We start from the raw sequence: 17,216 nt of genomic DNA on the forward strand, positions 1-17,216 counted from the left end.
AGCCTTCTTTCAGCGTGGTGTTATCCTCCAGAAGGGGGTCGCCGGCTGGTCCTTCTGGCTGGACAGGTGTGGTCAAGTTGGAGATGAAGAGGGCGCCCCTGAGGGTCACTTTTCACTGCCTTTTCTCTGTCCTTGGCAGACTTTGGTGACTCCCCAGTTTTCAGGTTTGCCCAATCCAGGGGTCATTGACTCTCGTGGGACTTTCCCCTCCCCCCCCCCCCGCTCGGTGGCTACTGGATGGCATCTGTCAGCCCCAGGGGTCGTGCGCATGAACGTGCAGGTTTGGGAGTCCGTTGATGAATTTGGAATAGGGCTCTGGGAGCGGTCGCTCTGGAGATATTCAGCCCCAAAGTTGTTCCCCGGCGTGGATTAACTGAGGCCAGGGCTTCTGGCCCTTGATCAGTGACGTTTAGAGATTTCCCGGTTGTTACATTGCGTTGTATTGAATTTTTCCGTTGGTTGATCTGCAGCTCCCAGGTGTTAATTTCTGTCTGCTACTATGTTACACATTCAATCATGTTACACATTCAATCACGGATTGACTGGCTCTTTCAGGGGCCAGCCTGATACAGGGAAGGGCAGTTTGATTCCTGCCCTTGTTAACATTGTTACAATGTATAACTTACTTATGAAACTAAACACATTCAGTGGAAAGTTGAAAGGTGAGGAGTCTAAAAGATAAGCTACAAATGCCATGGCACACAAATAGATAAAACTACCAAAATACAAGGGGAGATACAAAATGCACACACACAACTTTGAAAACACAATTCCTCATCTTAAAGTGAAAGAGAGAGGAAGGAAGAAAAGGTAGAAAAAGGGAAACATATCCAAAGAGGGGAGAGCAAATGCAGGCAAGAGGAAAAGGGGGCTTTCTGCCACACCAGCAGGTGCCGGTGGTCGGCCCCGGTGGAGTTTGTCGGTTTCCGGTCCCGCCTGAGGTGCTGCGGCCTGGGTTGGGGTCAGCCCCGCTGCCTTGTCCCTGGAGAGGAGTGGGCGTGGGGAGGGAACGCCCCTGAGATCTTGCCCGGGGCAGGCGGGCGCAAGGAATGCCTGGAGGCTCTGGGCGGCGGCCCTGGCCTCCTTGAGCGCCCCCCAGGCCGGGCTGTGGATGCGAAGGCCCCAGTGAGTCCCTGGCAGGTGTTGGGCTTGTGCTGGACTGGAAGAGACGTTGAGGGGGAGCTTGCGTGTAGCCAGTGCCTGGGCCCGCCGTTTCCGTGCGGGTGTTGGTGGAGCGTGGCAGGGGATTTGCCCGAGCTGGGGGTGTCTTTTCCTGGTCGTGGCTTAGGACTGGGTGCGGTGGCAGGGGCAGGCTGTGTGCGGGGCCAGGAGGGGAGAGGAGGGGCCCGGGTCAGGGGTGGGGGCCTGGAGCAGGGAGGCGGGAGGCGGGCAGCAGGCTGGAGTTGGGGGAGGCGGGCGGGGGTCAGGGGGTGCGCGCCCAGGGCGAGCAGGGGCGGTGGGCCGTGAGTGCGCACGTGTTGGTGTTGGGCGCGCGTGTGACGGGAGGGGCGGGGCGGGGCGGGCTGTGTGCGGGCGCGGGGAGGTGGGGCGGGCCGGGAGCAGGCGTGCGGGGTGGGAGCGGGGTGTACGCCGGCCTGAAAAGGGCCGGGCGAGGCAGGGCTGGCGCCTACGGCCATACCACCCTGAACACGCCCGATCTCGTCTGATCTCGGAAGCTAAGCAGGGTTGGGCCCGGTTAGTACCTGGATGGGAGACCGCCTGGGAATACCGGGTGCTGTAGGCTTTTGCAACTGTTGCGCGCATCCTGGCCAGCCCTTCTTTCTTGGTCCCTGGCCGGGGGCCCGGGTTGCCCGGCGCGTGCTGCAGGCTCCCCGCCCCAGCCCTGGAGCACCGGGCAGGGGCAGGGGCAGGGGCAGGGGAGCCCTTGCCCGAGGCGCGTGGGCCTGTGTGGAGGGGAGCAGGCGGGGGAGCTTGGGGGAGTGCTGCGCCCCCAGCCCGTGGGGGCGGGCCTGGCGCTGGTGCTGGTGCTGGTGCCGGGCGGGCTGGGGGTGCCGAGGCGGCAGCGTGCGAGCCCAAGCACATCACAATTGCCCTTTACCGTCTGGGGCCGTAGGTGCGCCTTGCCCAGGCTCCTGCGTCGCCCCGTGGCAGGGAGCGGACGCTGAAGGGCCGAGGGGCCTGCGGAGAAGCAGGGGGGGGTTCCGCTGCCGCTCTCTCCCCTGCCGCCGGCAGCGGCGAAGGTCTCGGCCGTTGTCCTTGGGAGGCTGCGCGCCTATCTGCCGCGCCGAATGGCCGCCGGCGGCCCTTTCCAGCGAGAATCCGAGCGAGCCCTTTGTGAGCCCGGCTGAGTGGTCAGGTTGCGCGGCGTGTGGTGGCAGGAGGTTCCGCGCGTGAGCGTCACGGCACGGCCTGGGGTAAAAGAGCTGCCTGGGGGCCGTTTGCAACTTCCCAGCTGCGGGGTTCACGCCATGAGCCCTGGCCCGTGTCTCGTGCGAGACGGGAAATGGGGAATCCCCACCGAGTCCTCTCTTTGCCGCTCGCTCGGGAGTTTGGAAACCCTCAGCACGTCCCGCCTCCGGCGTCTCTTTTCTGGAGGGAAAAGGCCTGGCCTCGGGAGCCTCTCCTCCCGCGGGGGACCCTCCGTGCCGCTCCTCCGCCCGGCTGCCCTTCTCTGTGCCCGCTCCGTGTGTGCCGCGGGAGGTGTGGGGGCCGGAGCGGGGCCCAGCTTGCCAGGCGTGGACGCAGCGTGGATGCAGGAGGGGGCGCCGTGGTCCTTTCGGTTGCCAGATCCTTGCGCAGGTGGCCCCGGTCCGCCTTGGCCGTGACCCCGGGGCGCATTTTTCTGTGGCCGGCACTTCTGGCCAGCTCGCTACTCGCCCCCTTTCCCAGGTCCCGTTCGCCTCTGTTAGAGAGCACGGGGTCCGGCACGGGCCCCTGGCGCACCCCGCCGCTTGCTTCTCTCTGTCCTGATAAGGGCCCGTTTCCGCTCCCTCCCAGCTTCCGATCCGCAAGTGGACGTTCCCGCCACTCCCCGGACTGCCTGGCATAGTGACGAGCCCCGGGTGGGGGACCTTGTCGGAGGCTTGGCGGAAGGAAGCGGGAGACGGCCGTTGGCAAGCGGGCCGCCCCGATCCACCTGCTGAATGACACTCTCCGAGCACTCCAGGCGGCCGGCGAGGCGCGGTTTCCCTGGGGCAGAGCCGCGTTGCTTGCTCCCCGGCAGTCGGTGTTCAGGCAGGCGCCGAGCGGTTCTGTATTGGACGCCTGTTTCTCCCGGTTTGCCGGGAGCAGAAGATAGGCCGCCTGGCCCGTGGTGCCCTGCATCCCCTCTGGAGCCTGTGCTCGGGTGCTGGCAGCCCACCAGGGCTCGGGGACCCGGGCGGTTTTCGGCGGGGGCTTGCGTGCTGCGGTTAGGAGCGCGGCCGTTTCCGGTCGGAGCTGCTCCAGGGCCCGGGGCCGAACGCCAGTGCTGGCTACAAATGTCCAACTCGGGATCCTTAAAATTCTAGTTTATTAGGCGGATTGAAACACTGTAATGAGTTAAATCATAAACCTTGGGGCTGGTCCCCCCGCACGCACGCACGCACGCACGCACGCACACACACAGTAGCAAGCTACAGAGTCAGGTATACCTATCCTAGAAGCGCTGGAGTCTGCCGTCGATGGCCAGTCGAGCCTTCTTTCAGCGTGGTGTTATCCTCCAGAAGGGGGTCGCCGGCTGGTCCTTCTGGCTGGACAGGTGTGGTCAAGTTGGAGATGAAGAGGGCGCCCCTGAGGGTCACTTTTCACTGCCTTTTCTCTGTCCTTGGCAGACTTTGGTGACTCCCCAGTTTTCAGGTTTGCCCAATACAGGGGTCATTGACTCTCGTGGGACTTTCCCCTCCCCCCCCCCCGCTCGGTGGCTACTGGATGGCATCTGTCAGCCCCAGGGGTCGTGCGCATGAACGTGCAGGTTTGGGAGTCCGTTGATGAATTTGGAATAGGGCTCTGGGAGCGGTCGCTCTGGAGATATTCAGCCCCAAAGTTGTTCCCCGGCGTGGATTAACTGAGGCCAGGGCTTCTGGCCCTTGATCAGTGACGTTTAGAGATTTCCCGGTTGTTACATTGCGTTGTATTGAATTTTTCCGTTGGTTGATCTGCAGCTCCCAGGTGTTAATTTCTGTCTGCTACTATGTTACACATTCAATCATGTTACACATTCAATCACGGATTGACTGGCTCTTTCAGGGGCCAGCCTGATACAGGGAAGGGCAGTTTGATTCCTGCCCTTGTTAACATTGTTACAATGTATAACTTACTTATGAAACTAAACACATTCAGTGGAAAGTTGAAAGGTGAGGAGTCTAAAAGATAAGCTACAAATGCCATGGCACACAAATAGATAAAACTACCAAAATACAAGGGGAGATACAAAATGCACACACACAACTTTGAAAACACAATTCCTCATCTTAAAGTGAAAGAGAGAGGAAGGAAGAAAAGGTAGAAAAAGGGAAACATATCCAAAGAGGGGAGAGCAAATGCAGGCAAGAGGAAAAGGGGGCTTTCTGCCACACCAGCAGGTGCCGGTGGTCGGCCCCGGTGGAGTTTGTCGGTTTCCGGTCCCGCCTGAGGTGCTGCGGCCTGGGTTGGGGTCAGCCCCGCTGCCTTGTCCCTGGAGAGGAGTGGGCGTGGGGAGGGAACGCCCCTGAGATCTTGCCCGGGGCAGGCGGGCGCAAGGAATGCCTGGAGGCTCTGGGCGGCGGCCCTGGCCTCCTTGAGCGCCCCCCAGGCCGGGCTGTGGATGCGAAGGCCCCAGTGAGTCCCTGGCAGGTGTTGGGCTTGTGCTGGACTGGAAGAGACGTTGAGGGGGAGCTTGCGTGTAGCCAGTGCCTGGGCCCGCCGTTTCCGTGCGGTTGTTGGTGGAGCGTGGCAGGGGATTTGCCCGAGCTGGGGGTGTCTTTTCCTGGTCGTGGCTTAGGACTGGGTGCGGTGGCAGGGGTAGGCTGTGTGCGGGGCCAGGAGGGGAGAGGAGGGGCCCGGGTCAGGGGTGGGGGCCTGGAGCAGGGAGGCGGGAGGCGGGCAGCAGGCTGGAGTTGGGGGAGGCGGGCGGGGGTCAGGGGGTGCGCGCCCAGGGCGAGCAGGGGCGGTGGGCCGTGAGTGCGCACGTGTTGGTGTTGGGCGCGCGTGTGACGGGAGGGGCGGGGCGGGGCGGGCTGTGTGCGGGCGCGGGGAGGTGGGGCGGGCCGGGAGCAGGCGTGCGGGGTGGGAGCGGGGTGTACGCCGGCCTGAAAAGGGCCGGGCGAGGCAGGGCTGGCGCCTACGGCCATACCACCCTGAACACGCCCGATCTCGTCTGATCTCGGAAGCTAAGCAGGGTTGGGCCCGGTTAGTACCTGGATGGGAGACCGCCTGGGAATACCGGGTGCTGTAGGCTTTTGCAACTGTTGCGCGCATCCTGGCCAGCCCTTCTTTCTTGGTCCCTGGCCGGGGGCCCGGGTTGCCCGGCGCGTGCTGCAGGCTCCCCGCCCCAGCCCTGGAGCACCGGGCAGGGGCAGGGGCAGGGGCAGGGGAGCCCTTGCCCGAGGCGCGTGGGCCTGTGTGGAGGGGAGCAGGCGGGGGAGCTTGGGGGAGTGCTGCGCCCCCAGCCCGTGGGGGCGGGCCTGGCGCTGGTGCTGGTGCTGGTGCCGGGCGGGCTGGGGGTGCCGAGGCGGCAGCGTGCGAGCCCAAGCACATCACAATTGCCCTTTACCGTCTGGGGCCGTAGGTGCGCCTTGCCCAGGCTCCTGCGTCGCCCCGTGGCAGGGAGCGGACGCTGAAGGGCCGAGGGGCCTGCGGAGAAGCAGGGGGGGGTTCCGCTGCCGCTCTCTCCCCTGCCGCCGGCAGCGGCGAAGGTCTCGGCCGTTGTCCTTGGGAGGCTGCGCGCCTATCTGCCGCGCCGAATGGCCGCCGGCGGCCCTTTCCAGCGAGAATCCGAGCGAGCCCTTTGTGAGCCCGGCTGAGTGGTCAGGTTGCGCGGCGTGTGGTGGCAGGAGGTTCCGCGCGTGAGCGTCACGGCACGGCCTGGGGTAAAAGAGCTGCCTGGGGGCCGTTTGCAACTTCCCAGCTGCGGGGTTCACGCCATGAGCCCTGGCCCGTGTCTCGTGCGAGACGGGAAATGGGGAATCCCCACCGAGTCCTCTCTTTGCCGCTCGCTCGGGAGTTTGGAAACCCTCAGCACGTCCCGCCTCCGGCGTCTCTTTTCTGGAGGGAAAAGGCCTGGCCTCGGGAGCCTCTCCTCCCGCGGGGGACCCTCCGTGCCGCTCCTCCGCCCGGCTGCCCTTCTCTGTGCCCGCTCCGTGTGTGCCGCGGGAGGTGTGGGGGCCGGAGCGGGGCCCAGCTTGCCAGGCGTGGACGCAGCGTGGATGCAGGAGGGGGCGCCGTGGTCCTTTCGGTTGCCAGATCCTTGCGCAGGTGGCCCCGGTCCGCCTTGGCCGTGACCCCGGGGCGCATTTTTCTGTGGCCGGCACTTCTGGCCAGCTCGCTACTCGCCCCCTTTCCCAGGTCCCGTTCGCCTCTGTTAGAGAGCACGGGGTCCGGCACGGGCCCCTGGCGCACCCCGCCGCTTGCTTCTCTCTGTCCTGATAAGGGCCCGTTTCCGCTCCCTCCCAGCTTCCGATCCGCAAGTGGACGTTCCCGCCACTCCCCGGACTGCCTGGCATAGTGACGAGCCCCGGGTGGGGGACCTTGTCGGAGGCTTGGCGGAAGGAAGCGGGAGACGGCCGTTGGCAAGCGGGCCGCCCCGATCCACCTGCTGAATGACACTCTCCGAGCACTCCAGGCGGCCGGCGAGGCGCGGTTTCCCTGGGGCAGAGCCGCGTTGCTTGCTCCCCGGCAGTCGGTGTTCAGGCAGGCGCCGAGCGGTTCTGTATTGGACGCCTGTTTCTCCCGGTTTGCCGGGAGCAGAAGATAGGCCGCCTGGCCCGTGGTGCCCTGCATCCCCTCTGGAGCCTGTGCTCGGGTGCTGGCAGCCCACCAGGGCTCGGGGACCCGGGCGGTTTTCGGCGGGGGCTTGCGTGCTGCGGTTAGGAGCGCGGCCGTTTCCGGTCGGAGCTGCTCCAGGGCCCGGGGCCGAACGCCAGTGCTGGCTACAAATGTCCAACTCGGGATCCTTAAAATTCTAGTTTATTAGGCGGATTGAAACACTGTAATGAGTTAAATCATAAACCTTGGGGCTGGTCCCCCCGCACGCACGCACGCACGCACGCACGCACACACACAGTAGCAAGCTACAGAGTCAGGTATACCTATCCTAGAAGCGCTGGAGTCTGCCGTCGATGGCCAGTCGAGCCTTCTTTCAGCGTGGTGTTATCCTCCAGAAGGGGGTCGCCGGCTGGTCCTTCTGGCTGGACAGGTGTGGTCAAGTTGGAGATGAAGAGGGCGCCCCTGAGGGTCACTTTTCACTGCCTTTTCTCTGTCCTTGGCAGACTTTGGTGACTCCCCAGTTTTCAGGTTTGCCCAATACAGGGGTCATTGACTCTCGTGGGACTTTCCCCTCCCCCCCCCCGCTCGGTGGCTACTGGATGGCATCTGTCAGCCCCAGGGGTCGTGCGCATGAACGTGCAGGTTTGGGAGTCCGTTGATGAATTTGGAATAGGGCTCTGGGAGCGGTCGCTCTGGAGATATTCAGCCCCAAAGTTGTTCCCCGGCGTGGATTAACTGAGGCCAGGGCTTCTGGCCCTTGATCAGTGACGTTTAGAGATTTCCCGGTTGTTACATTGCGTTGTATTGAATTTTTCCGTTGGTTGATCTGCAGCTCCCAGGTGTTAATTTCTGTCTGCTACTATGTTACACATTCAATCATGTTACACATTCAATCACGGATTGACTGGCTCTTTCAGGGGCCAGCCTGATACAGGGAAGGGCAGTTTGATTCCTGCCCTTGTTAACATTGTTACAATGTATAACTTACTTATGAAACTAAACACATTCAGTGGAAAGTTGAAAGGTGAGGAGTCTAAAAGATAAGCTACAAATGCCATGGCACACAAATAGATAAAACTACCAAAATACAAGGGGAGATACAAAATGCACACACACAACTTTGAAAACACAATTCCTCATCTTAAAGTGAAAGAGAGAGGAAGGAAGAAAAGGTAGAAAAAGGGAAACATATCCAAAGAGGGGAGAGCAAATGCAGGCAAGAGGAAAAGGGGGCTTTCTGCCACACCAGCAGGTGCCGGTGGTCGGCCCCGGTGGAGTTTGTCGGTTTCCGGTCCCGCCTGAGGTGCTGCGGCCTGGGTTGGGGTCAGCCCCGCTGCCTTGTCCCTGGAGAGGAGTGGGCGTGGGGAGGGAACGCCCCTGAGATCTTGCCCGGGGCAGGCGGGCGCAAGGAATGCCTGGAGGCTCTGGGCGGCGGCCCTGGCCTCCTTGAGCGCCCCCCAGGCCGGGCTGTGGATGCGAAGGCCCCAGTGAGTCCCTGGCAGGTGTTGGGCTTGTGCTGGACTGGAAGAGACGTTGAGGGGGAGCTTGCGTGTAGCCAGTGCCTGGGCCCGCCGTTTCCGTGCGGTTGTTGGTGGAGCGTGGCAGGGGATTTGCCCGAGCTGGGGGTGTCTTTTCCTGGTCGTGGCTTAGGACTGGGTGCGGTGGCAGGGGTAGGCTGTGTGCGGGGCCAGGAGGGGAGAGGAGGGGCCCGGGTCAGGGGTGGGGGCCTGGAGCAGGGAGGCGGGAGGCGGGCAGCAGGCTGGAGTTGGGGGAGGCGGGCGGGGGTCAGGGGGTGCGCGCCCAGGGCGAGCAGGGGCGGTGGGCCGTGAGTGCGCACGTGTTGGTGTTGGGCGCGCGTGTGACGGGAGGGGCGGGGCGGGGCGGGCTGTGTGCGGGCGCGGGGAGGTGGGGCGGGCCGGGAGCAGGCGTGCGGGGTGGGAGCGGGGTGTACGCCGGCCTGAAAAGGGCCGGGCGAGGCAGGGCTGGCGCCTACGGCCATGCCACCCTGAACACGCCCGATCTCGTCTGATCTCGGAAGCTAAGCAGGGTTGGGCCCGGTTAGTACCTGGATGGGAGACCGCCTGGGAATACCGGGTGCTGTAGGCTTTTGCAACTGTTGCGCGCATCCTGGCCAGCCCTTCTTTCTTGGTCCCTGGCCGGGGGCCCGGGTTGCCCGGCGCGTGCTGCAGGCTCCCCGCCCCAGCCCTGGAGCACCGGGCAGGGGCAGGGGCAGGGGCAGGGGAGCCCTTGCCCGAGGCGCGTGGGCCTGTGTGGAGGGGAGCAGGCGGGGGAGCTTGGGGGAGTGCTGCGCCCCCAGCCCGTGGGGGCGGGCCTGGCGCTGGTGCTGGTGCTGGTGCCGGGCGGGCTGGGGGTGCCGAGGCGGCAGCGTGCGAGCCCAAGCACATCACAATTGCCCTTTACCGTCTGGGGCCGTAGGTGCGCCTTGCCCAGGCTCCTGCGTCGCCCCGTGGCAGGGAGCGGACGCTGAAGGGCCGAGGGGCCTGCGGAGAAGCAGGGGGGGGTTCCGCTGCCGCTCTCTCCCCTGCCGCCGGCAGCGGCGAAGGTCTCGGCCGTTGTCCTTGGGAGGCTGCGCGCCTATCTGCCGCGCCGAATGGCCGCCGGCGGCCCTTTCCAGCGAGAATCCGAGCGAGCCCTTTGTGAGCCCGGCTGAGTGGTCAGGTTGCGCGGCGTGTGGTGGCAGGAGGTTCCGCGCGTGAGCGTCACGGCACGGCCTGGGGTAAAAGAGCTGCCTGGGGGCCGTTTGCAACTTCCCAGCTGCGGGGTTCACGCCATGAGCCCTGGCCCGTGTCTCGTGCGAGACGGGAAATGGGGAATCCCCACCGAGTCCTCTCTTTGCCGCTCGCTCGGGAGTTTGGAAACCCTCAGCACGTCCCGCCTCCGGCGTCTCTTTTCTGGAGGGAAAAGGCCTGGCCTCGGGAGCCTCTCCTCCCGCGGGGGACCCTCCGTGCCGCTCCTCCGCCCGGCTGCCCTTCTCTGTGCCCGCTCCGTGTGTGCCGCGGGAGGTGTGGGGGCCGGAGCGGGGCCCAGCTTGCCAGGCGTGGACGCAGCGTGGATGCAGGAGGGGGCGCCGTGGTCCTTTCGGTTGCCAGATCCTTGCGCAGGTGGCCCCGGTCCGCCTTGGCCGTGACCCCGGGGCGCATTTTTCTGTGGCCGGCACTTCTGGCCAGCTCGCTACTCGCCCCCTTTCCCAGGTCCCGTTCGCCTCTGTTAGAGAGCACGGGGTCCGGCACGGGCCCCTGGCGCACCCCGCCGCTTGCTTCTCTCTGTCCTGATAAGGGCCCGTTTCCGCTCCCTCCCAGCTTCCGATCCGCAAGTGGACGTTCCCGCCACTCCCCGGACTGCCTGGCATAGTGACGAGCCCCGGGTGGGGGACCTTGTCGGAGGCTTGGCGGAAGGAAGCGGGAGACGGCCGTTGGCAAGCGGGCCGCCCCGATCCACCTGCTGAATGACACTCTCCGAGCACTCCAGGCGGCCGGCGAGGCGCGGTTTCCCTGGGGCAGAGCCGCGTTGCTTGCTCCCCGGCAGTCGGTGTTCAGGCAGGCGCCGAGCGGTTCTGTATTGGACGCCTGTTTCTCCCGGTTTGCCGGGAGCAGAAGATAGGCCGCCTGGCCCGTGGTGCCCTGCATCCCCTCTGGAGCCTGTGCTCGGGTGCTGGCAGCCCACCAGGGCTCGGGGACCCGGGCGGTTTTCGGCGGGGGCTTGCGTGCTGCGGTTAGGAGCGCGGCCGTTTCCGGTCGGAGCTGCTCCAGGGCCCGGGGCCGAACGCCAGTGCTGGCTACAAATGTCCAACTCGGGATCCTTAAAATTCTAGTTTATTAGGCGGATTGAAACACTGTAATGAGTTAAATCATAAACCTTGGGGCTGGTCCCCCCGCACGCACGCACGCACGCACGCACGCACACACACAGTAGCAAGCTACAGAGTCAGGTATACCTATCCTAGAAGCGCTGGAGTCTGCCGTCGATGGCCAGTCGAGCCTTCTTTCAGCGTGGTGTTATCCTCCAGAAGGGGGTCGCCGGCTGGTCCTTCTGGCTGGACAGGTGTGGTCAAGTTGGAGATGAAGAGGGCGCCCCTGAGGGTCACTTTTCACTGCCTTTTCTCTGTCCTTGGCAGACTTTGGTGACTCCCCAGTTTTCAGGTTTGCCCAATACAGGGGTCATTGACTCTCGTGGGACTTTCCCCTCCCCCCCCCCCCCGCTCGGTGGCTACTGGATGGCATCTGTCAGCCCCAGGGGTCGTGCGCATGAACGTGCAGGTTTGGGAGTCCGTTGATGAATTTGGAATAGGGCTCTGGGAGTGGTCGCTCTGGAGATATTCAGCCCCAAAGTTGTTCCCCGGCGTGGATTAACTGAGGCCAGGGCTTCTGGCCCTTGATCAGTGACGTTTAGAGATTTCCCGGTTGTTACATTGCGTTGTATTGAATTTTTCCGTTGGTTGATCTGCAGCTCCCAGGTGTTAATTTCTGTCTGCTACTATGTTACACATTCAATCATGTTACACATTCAATCACGGATTGACTGGCTCTTTCAGGGGCCAGCCTGATACAGGGAAGGGCAGTTTGATTCCTGCCCTTGTTAACATTGTTACAATGTATAACTTACTTATGAAACTAAACACATTCAGTGGAAAGTTGAAAGGTGAGGAGTCTAAAAGATAAGCTACAAATGCCATGGCACACAAATAGATAAAACTACCAAAATACAAGGGGAGATACAAAATGCACACACACAACTTTGAAAACACAATTCCTCATCTTAAAGTGAAAGAGAGAGGAAGGAAGAAAAGGTAGAAAAAGGGAAACATATCCAAAGAGGGGAGAGCAAATGCAGGCAAGAGGAAAAGGGGGCTTTCTGCCACACCAGCAGGTGCCGGTGGTCGGCCCCGGTGGAGTTTGTCGGTTTCCGGTCCCGCCTGAGGTGCTGCGGCCTGGGTTGGGGTCAGCCCCGCTGCCTTGTCCCTGGAGAGGAGTGGGCGTGGGAGGGAACGCCCCTGAGATCTTGCCCGGGGCAGGCGGGCGCAAGGAATGCCTGGAGGCTCTGGGCGGCGGCCCTGGCCTCCTTGAGCGCCCCCCAGGCCGGGCTGTGGATGCGAAGGCCCCAGTGAGTCCCTGGCAGGTGTTGGGCTTGTGCTGGACTGGAAGAGACGTTGAGGGGGAGCTTGCGTGTAGCCAGTGCCTGGGCCCGCCGTTTCCGTGCGGGTGTTGGTGGAGCGTGGCAGGGGATTTGCCCGAGCTGGGGGTGTCTTTTCCTGGTCGTGGCTTAGGACTGGGTGCGGTGGCAGGGGCAGGCTGTGTGCGGGGCCAGGAGGGGAGAGGAGGGGCCCGGGTCAGGGGTGGGGGCCTGGAGCAGGGAGGCGGGAGGCGGGAGGCGGGCAGCAGGCTGGAGTTGGGGGAGGCGGGCGGGGGTCAGGGGGTGCGCGCCCAGGGCGAGCAGGGGCGGTGGGCCGTGAGTGCGCACGTGTTGGTGTTGGGCGCGCGTGTGACGGGAGGGGCGGGGCGGGGCGGGCTGTGTGCGGGCGCGGGGAGGTGGGGCGGGCCGGGAGCAGGCGTGCGGGGTGGGAGCGGGGTGTACGCCGGCCTGAAAAGGGCCGGGCGAGGCAGGGCTGGCGCCTACGGCCATACCACCCTGAACACGCCCGATCTCGTCTGATCTCGGAAGCTAAGCAGGGTTGGGCCCGGTTAGTACCTGGATGGGAGACCGCCTGGGAATACCGGGTGCTGTAGGCTTTTGCAACTGTTGCGCGCATCCTGGCCAGCCCTTCTTTCTTGGTCCCTGGCCGGGGGCCCGGGTTGCCCGGCGCGTGCTGCAGGCTCCCCGCCCCAGCCCTGGAGCACCGGGCAGGGGCAGGGGCAGGGGCAGGGGCAGGGGCAGGGGAGCCCTTGCCCGAGGCGCGTGGGCCTGTGTGGAGGGGAGCAGGCGGGGGAGCTTGGGGGAGTGCTGCGCCCCCAGCCCGTGGGGGCGGGCCTGGCGCTGGTGCTGGTGCTGGTGCCGGGCGGGCTGGGGGTGCCGAGGCGGCAGCGTGCGAGCCCAAGCACATCACAATTGCCCTTTACCGTCTGGGGCCGTAGGTGCGCCTTGCCCAGGCTCCTGCGTCGCCCCGTGGCAGGGAGCGGACGCTGAAGGGCCGAGGGGCCTGCGGAGAAGCAGGGGGGGGTTCCGCTGCCGCTCTCTCCCCTGCCGCCGGCAGCGGCGAAGGTCTCGGCCGTTGTCCTTGGGAGGCTGCGCGCCTATCTGCCGCGCCGAATGGCCGCCGGCGGCCCTTTCCAGCGAGAATCCGAGCGAGCCCTTTGTGAGCCCGGCTGAGTGGTCAGGTTGCGCGGCGTGTGGTGGCAGGAGGTTCCGCGCGTGAGCGTCACGGCACGGCCTGGGGTAAAAGAGCTGCCTGGGGGCCGTTTGCAACTTCCCAGCTGCGGGGTTCACGCCATGAGCCCTGGCCCGTGTCTCGTGCGAGACGGGAAATGGGGAATCCCCACCGAGTCCTCTCTTTGCCGCTCGCTCGGGAGTTTGGAAACCCTCAGCACGTCCCGCCTCCGGCGTCTCTTTTCTGGAGGGAAAAGGCCTGGCCTCGGGAGCCTCTCCTCCCGCGGGGGACCCTCCGTGCCGCTCCTCCGCCCGGCTGCCCTTCTCTGTGCCCGCTCCGTGTGTGCCGCGGGAGGTGTGGGGGCCGGAGCGGGGCCCAGCTTGCCAGGCGTGGACGCAGCGTGGATGCAGGAGGGGGCGCCGTGGTCCTTTCGGTTGCCAGATCCTTGCGCAGGTGGCCCCGGTCCGCCTTGGCCGTGACCCCGGGGCGCATTTTTCTGTGGCCGGCACTTCTGGCCAGCTCGCTACTCGCCCCCTTTCCCAGGTCCCGTTCGCCTCTGTTAGAGAGCACGGGGTCCGGCACGGGCCCCTGGCGCACCCCGCCGCTTGCTTCTCTCTGTCCTGATAAGGGCCCGTTTCCGCTCCCTCCCAGCTTCCGATCCGCAAGTGGACGTTCCCGCCACTCCCCGGACTGCCTGGCATAGTGACGAGCCCCGGGTGGGGGACCTTGTCGGAGGCTTGGCGGAAGGAAGCGGGAGACGGCCGTTGGCAAGCGGGCCGCCCCGATCCACCTGCTGAATGACACTCTCCGAGCACTCCAGGCGGCCGGCGAGGCGCGGTTTCCCTGGGGCAGAGCCGCGTTGCTTGCTCCCCGGCAGTCGGTGTTCAGGCAGGCGCCGAGCGGTTCTGTATTGGACGCCTGTTTCTCCCGGTTTGCCGGGAGCAGAAGATAGGCCGCCTGGCCCGTGGTGCCCTGCATCCCCTCTGGAGCCTGTGCTCGGGTGCTGGCAGCCCACCAGGGCTCGGGGACCCGGGCGGTTTTCGGCGGGGGCTTGCGTGCTGCGGTTAGGAGCGCGGCCGTTTCCGGTCGGAGCTGCTCCAGGGCCCGGGGCCGAACGCCAGTGCTGGCTACAAATGTCCAACTCGGGATCCTTAAAATTCTAGTTTATTAGGCGGATTGAAACACTGTAATGAGTTAAATCATAAACCTTGGGGCTGGTCCCCCCGCACGCACGCACGCACGCACGCACGCACGCACGCACACAGTAGCAAGCTACAGAGTCAGGTATACCTATCCTAGAAGCGCTGGAGTCTGCCGTCGATGGCCAGTCGAGCCTTCTTTCAGCGTGGTGTTATCCTCCAGAAGGGGGTCGCCGGCTGGTCCTTCTGGCTGGACAGGTGTGGTCAAGTTGGAGATGAAGAGGGCGCCCCTGAGGGTCACTTTTCACTGCCTTTTCTCTGTCCTTGGCAGACTTTGGTGACTCCCCAGTTTTCAGGTTTGCCCAATCCAGGGGTCATTGACTCTCGTGGGACTTTCCCCCCCCCCCCCCCCCGCTCGGTGGCTACTGGATGGCATCTGTCAGCCCCAGGGGTCGTGCGCATGAACGTGCAGGTTTGGGAGTCCGTTGATGAATTTGGAATAGGGCTCTGGGAGCGGTCGCTCTGGAGATATTCAGCCCCAAAGTTGTTCCCCGGCGTGGATTAACTGAGGCCAGGGCTTCTGGCCCTTGATCAGTGACGTTTAGAGATTTCCCGGTTGTTACATTGCGTTGTATTGAATTTTTCCGTTGGTTGATCTGCAGCTCCCAGGTGTTAATTTCTGTCTGCTACTATGTTACACATTCAATCATGTTACACATTCAATCACGGATTGACTGGCTCTTTCAGGGGCCAGCCTGATACAGGGAAGGGCAGTTTGATTCCTGCCCTTGTTAACATTGTTACAATGTATAACTTACTTATGAAACTAAACACATTCAGTGGAAAGTTGAAAGGTGAGGAGTCTAAAAGATAAGCTACAAATGCCATGGCACACAAATAGATAAAACTACCAAAATACAAGGGGAGATACAAAATGCACACACACAACTTTGAAAACACAATTCCTCATCTTAAAGTGAAAGAGAGAGGAAGGAAGAAAAGGTAGAAAAAGGGAAACATATCCAAAGAGGGGAGAGCAAATGCAGGCAAGAGGAAAAGGGGGCTTTCTGCCACACCAGCAGGTGCCGGTGGTCGGCCCCGGTGGAGTTTGTCGGTTTCCGGTCCCGCCTGAGGTGCTGCGGCCTGGGTTGGGGTCAGCCCCGCTGCCTTGTCCCTGGAGAGGAGTGGGCGTGGGGAGGGAACGCCCCTGAGATCTTGCCCGGGGCAGGCGGGCGCAAGGAATGCCTGGAGGCTCTGGGCGGCGGCCCTGGCCTCCTTGAGCGCCCCCCAGGCCGGGCTGTGGATGCGAAGGCCCCAGTGAGTCCCTGGCAGGTGTTGGGCTTGTGCTGGACTGGAAGAGACGTTGAGGGGGAGCTTGCGTGTAGCCAGTGCCTGGGCCCGCCGTTTCCGTGCGGGTGTTGGTGGAGCGTGGCAGGGGATTTGCCCGAGCTGGGGGTGTCTTTTCCTGGTCGTGGCTTAGGACTGGGTGCGGTGGCAGGGGCAGGCTGTGTGCGGGGCCAGGAGGGGAGAGGAGGGGCCCGGGTCAGGGGTGGGGGCCTGGAGCAGGGAGGCGGGAGGCGGGAGGCGGGCAGCAGGCTGGAGTTGGGGGAGGCGGGCGGGGGTCAGGGGGTGCGCGCCCAGGGCGAGCAGGGGCGGTGGGCCGTGAGTGCGCACGTGTTGGTGTTGGGCGCGCGTGTGACGGGAGGGGCGGGGCGGGGCGGGCTGTGTGCGGGCGCGGGGAGGTGGGGCGGGCCGGGAGCAGGCGTGCGGGGTGGGAGCGGGGTGTACGCCGGCCTGAAAAGGGCCGGGCGAGGCAGGGCTGGCGCCTACGGCCATACCACCCTGAACACGCCCGATCTCGTCTGATCTCGGAAGCTAAGCAGGGTTGGGCCCGGTTAGTACCTGGATGGGAGACCGCCTGGGAATACCGGGTGCTGTAGGCTTTTGCAACTGTTGCGCGCATCCTGGCCAGCCCTTCTTTCTTGGTCCCTGGCCGGGGGCCCGGGTTGCCCGGCGCGTGCTGCAGGCTCCCCGCCCCAGCCCTGGAGCACCGGGCAGGGGCAGGGGCAGGGGCAGGGGAGCCCTTGCCCGAGGCGCGTGGGCCTGTGTGGAGGGGAGCAGGCGGGGGAGCTTGGGGGAGTGCTGCGCCCCCAGCCCGTGGGGGCGGGCCTGGCGCTGGTGCTGGTGCTGGTGCCGGGCGGGCTGGGGGTGCCGAGGCGGCAGCGTGCGAGCCCAAGCACATCACAATTGCCCTTTACCGTCTGGGGCCGTAGGTGCGCCTTGCCCAGGCTCCTGCGTCGCCCCGTGGCAGGGAGCGGACGCTGAAGGGCCGAGGGGCCTGCGGAGAAGCAGGGGGGGGTTCCGCTGCCGCTCTCTCCCCTGCCGCCGGCAGCGGCGAAGGTCTCGGCCGTTGTCCTTGGGAGGCTGCGCGCCTATCTGCCGCGCCGAATGGCCGCCGGCGGCCCTTTCCAGCGAGAATCCGAGCGAGCCCTTTGTGAGCCCGGCTGAGTGGTCAGGTTGCGCGGCGTGTGGTGGCAGGAGGTTCCGCGCGTGAGCGTCACGGCACGGCCTGGGGTAAAAGAGCTGCCTGGGGGCCGTTTGCAACTTCCCAGCTGCGGGGTTCACGCCATGAGCCCTGGCCCGTGTCTCGTGCGAGACGGGAAATGGGGAATCCCCACCGAGTCCTCTCTTTGCCGCTCGCTCGGGAGTTTGGAAACCCTCAGCACGTCCCGCCTCCGGCGTCTCTTTTCTGGAGGGAAAAGGCCTGGCCTCGGGAGCCTCTCCTCCCGCGGGGGACCCTCCGTGCCGCTCCTCCGCCCGGCTGCCCTTCTCTGTGCCCGCTCCGTGTGTGC

The 17,216-nt window shown here is 64.5% G+C and overlaps 5 non-coding genes across 5 annotated transcripts; all 5 read left to right on the plus strand.

Annotated features, from left to right (window-relative positions):
- Nucleotides 1-1,625: 1,625 nt before the first annotated feature.
- On the plus strand, nt 1,626-1,744 carry LOC132251967 (5S ribosomal RNA). The gene has a single exon (XR_009463712.1). It is a non-coding gene; the product is annotated as a 5S ribosomal RNA (ribosomal RNA).
- A 3,514-nt stretch (nt 1,745-5,258) lies between these two features.
- On the plus strand, nt 5,259-5,377 carry LOC132251969 (5S ribosomal RNA). The gene has a single exon (XR_009463714.1). It is a non-coding gene; the product is annotated as a 5S ribosomal RNA (ribosomal RNA).
- A 3,513-nt stretch (nt 5,378-8,890) lies between these two features.
- On the plus strand, nt 8,891-9,009 carry LOC132251980 (5S ribosomal RNA). The gene has a single exon (XR_009463725.1). It is a non-coding gene; the product is annotated as a 5S ribosomal RNA (ribosomal RNA).
- A 3,522-nt stretch (nt 9,010-12,531) lies between these two features.
- On the plus strand, nt 12,532-12,650 carry LOC132251970 (5S ribosomal RNA). The gene has a single exon (XR_009463715.1). It is a non-coding gene; the product is annotated as a 5S ribosomal RNA (ribosomal RNA).
- Nucleotides 12,651-16,188: 3,538 nt separating this feature from the next.
- Nucleotides 16,189-16,307, plus strand: LOC132251971 (5S ribosomal RNA). Its single transcript, XR_009463716.1, has one exon. It is a non-coding gene; the product is annotated as a 5S ribosomal RNA (ribosomal RNA).
- The last annotated feature ends 909 nt before the right edge of the window (nt 16,308-17,216 follow it).

The sequence above is a fragment of the Alligator mississippiensis genome, chromosome 7, assembly GCF_030867095.1.
Source record: "Alligator mississippiensis isolate rAllMis1 chromosome 7, rAllMis1, whole genome shotgun sequence".
NCBI lineage: Eukaryota > Metazoa > Chordata > Crocodylia > Alligatoridae > Alligator > Alligator mississippiensis.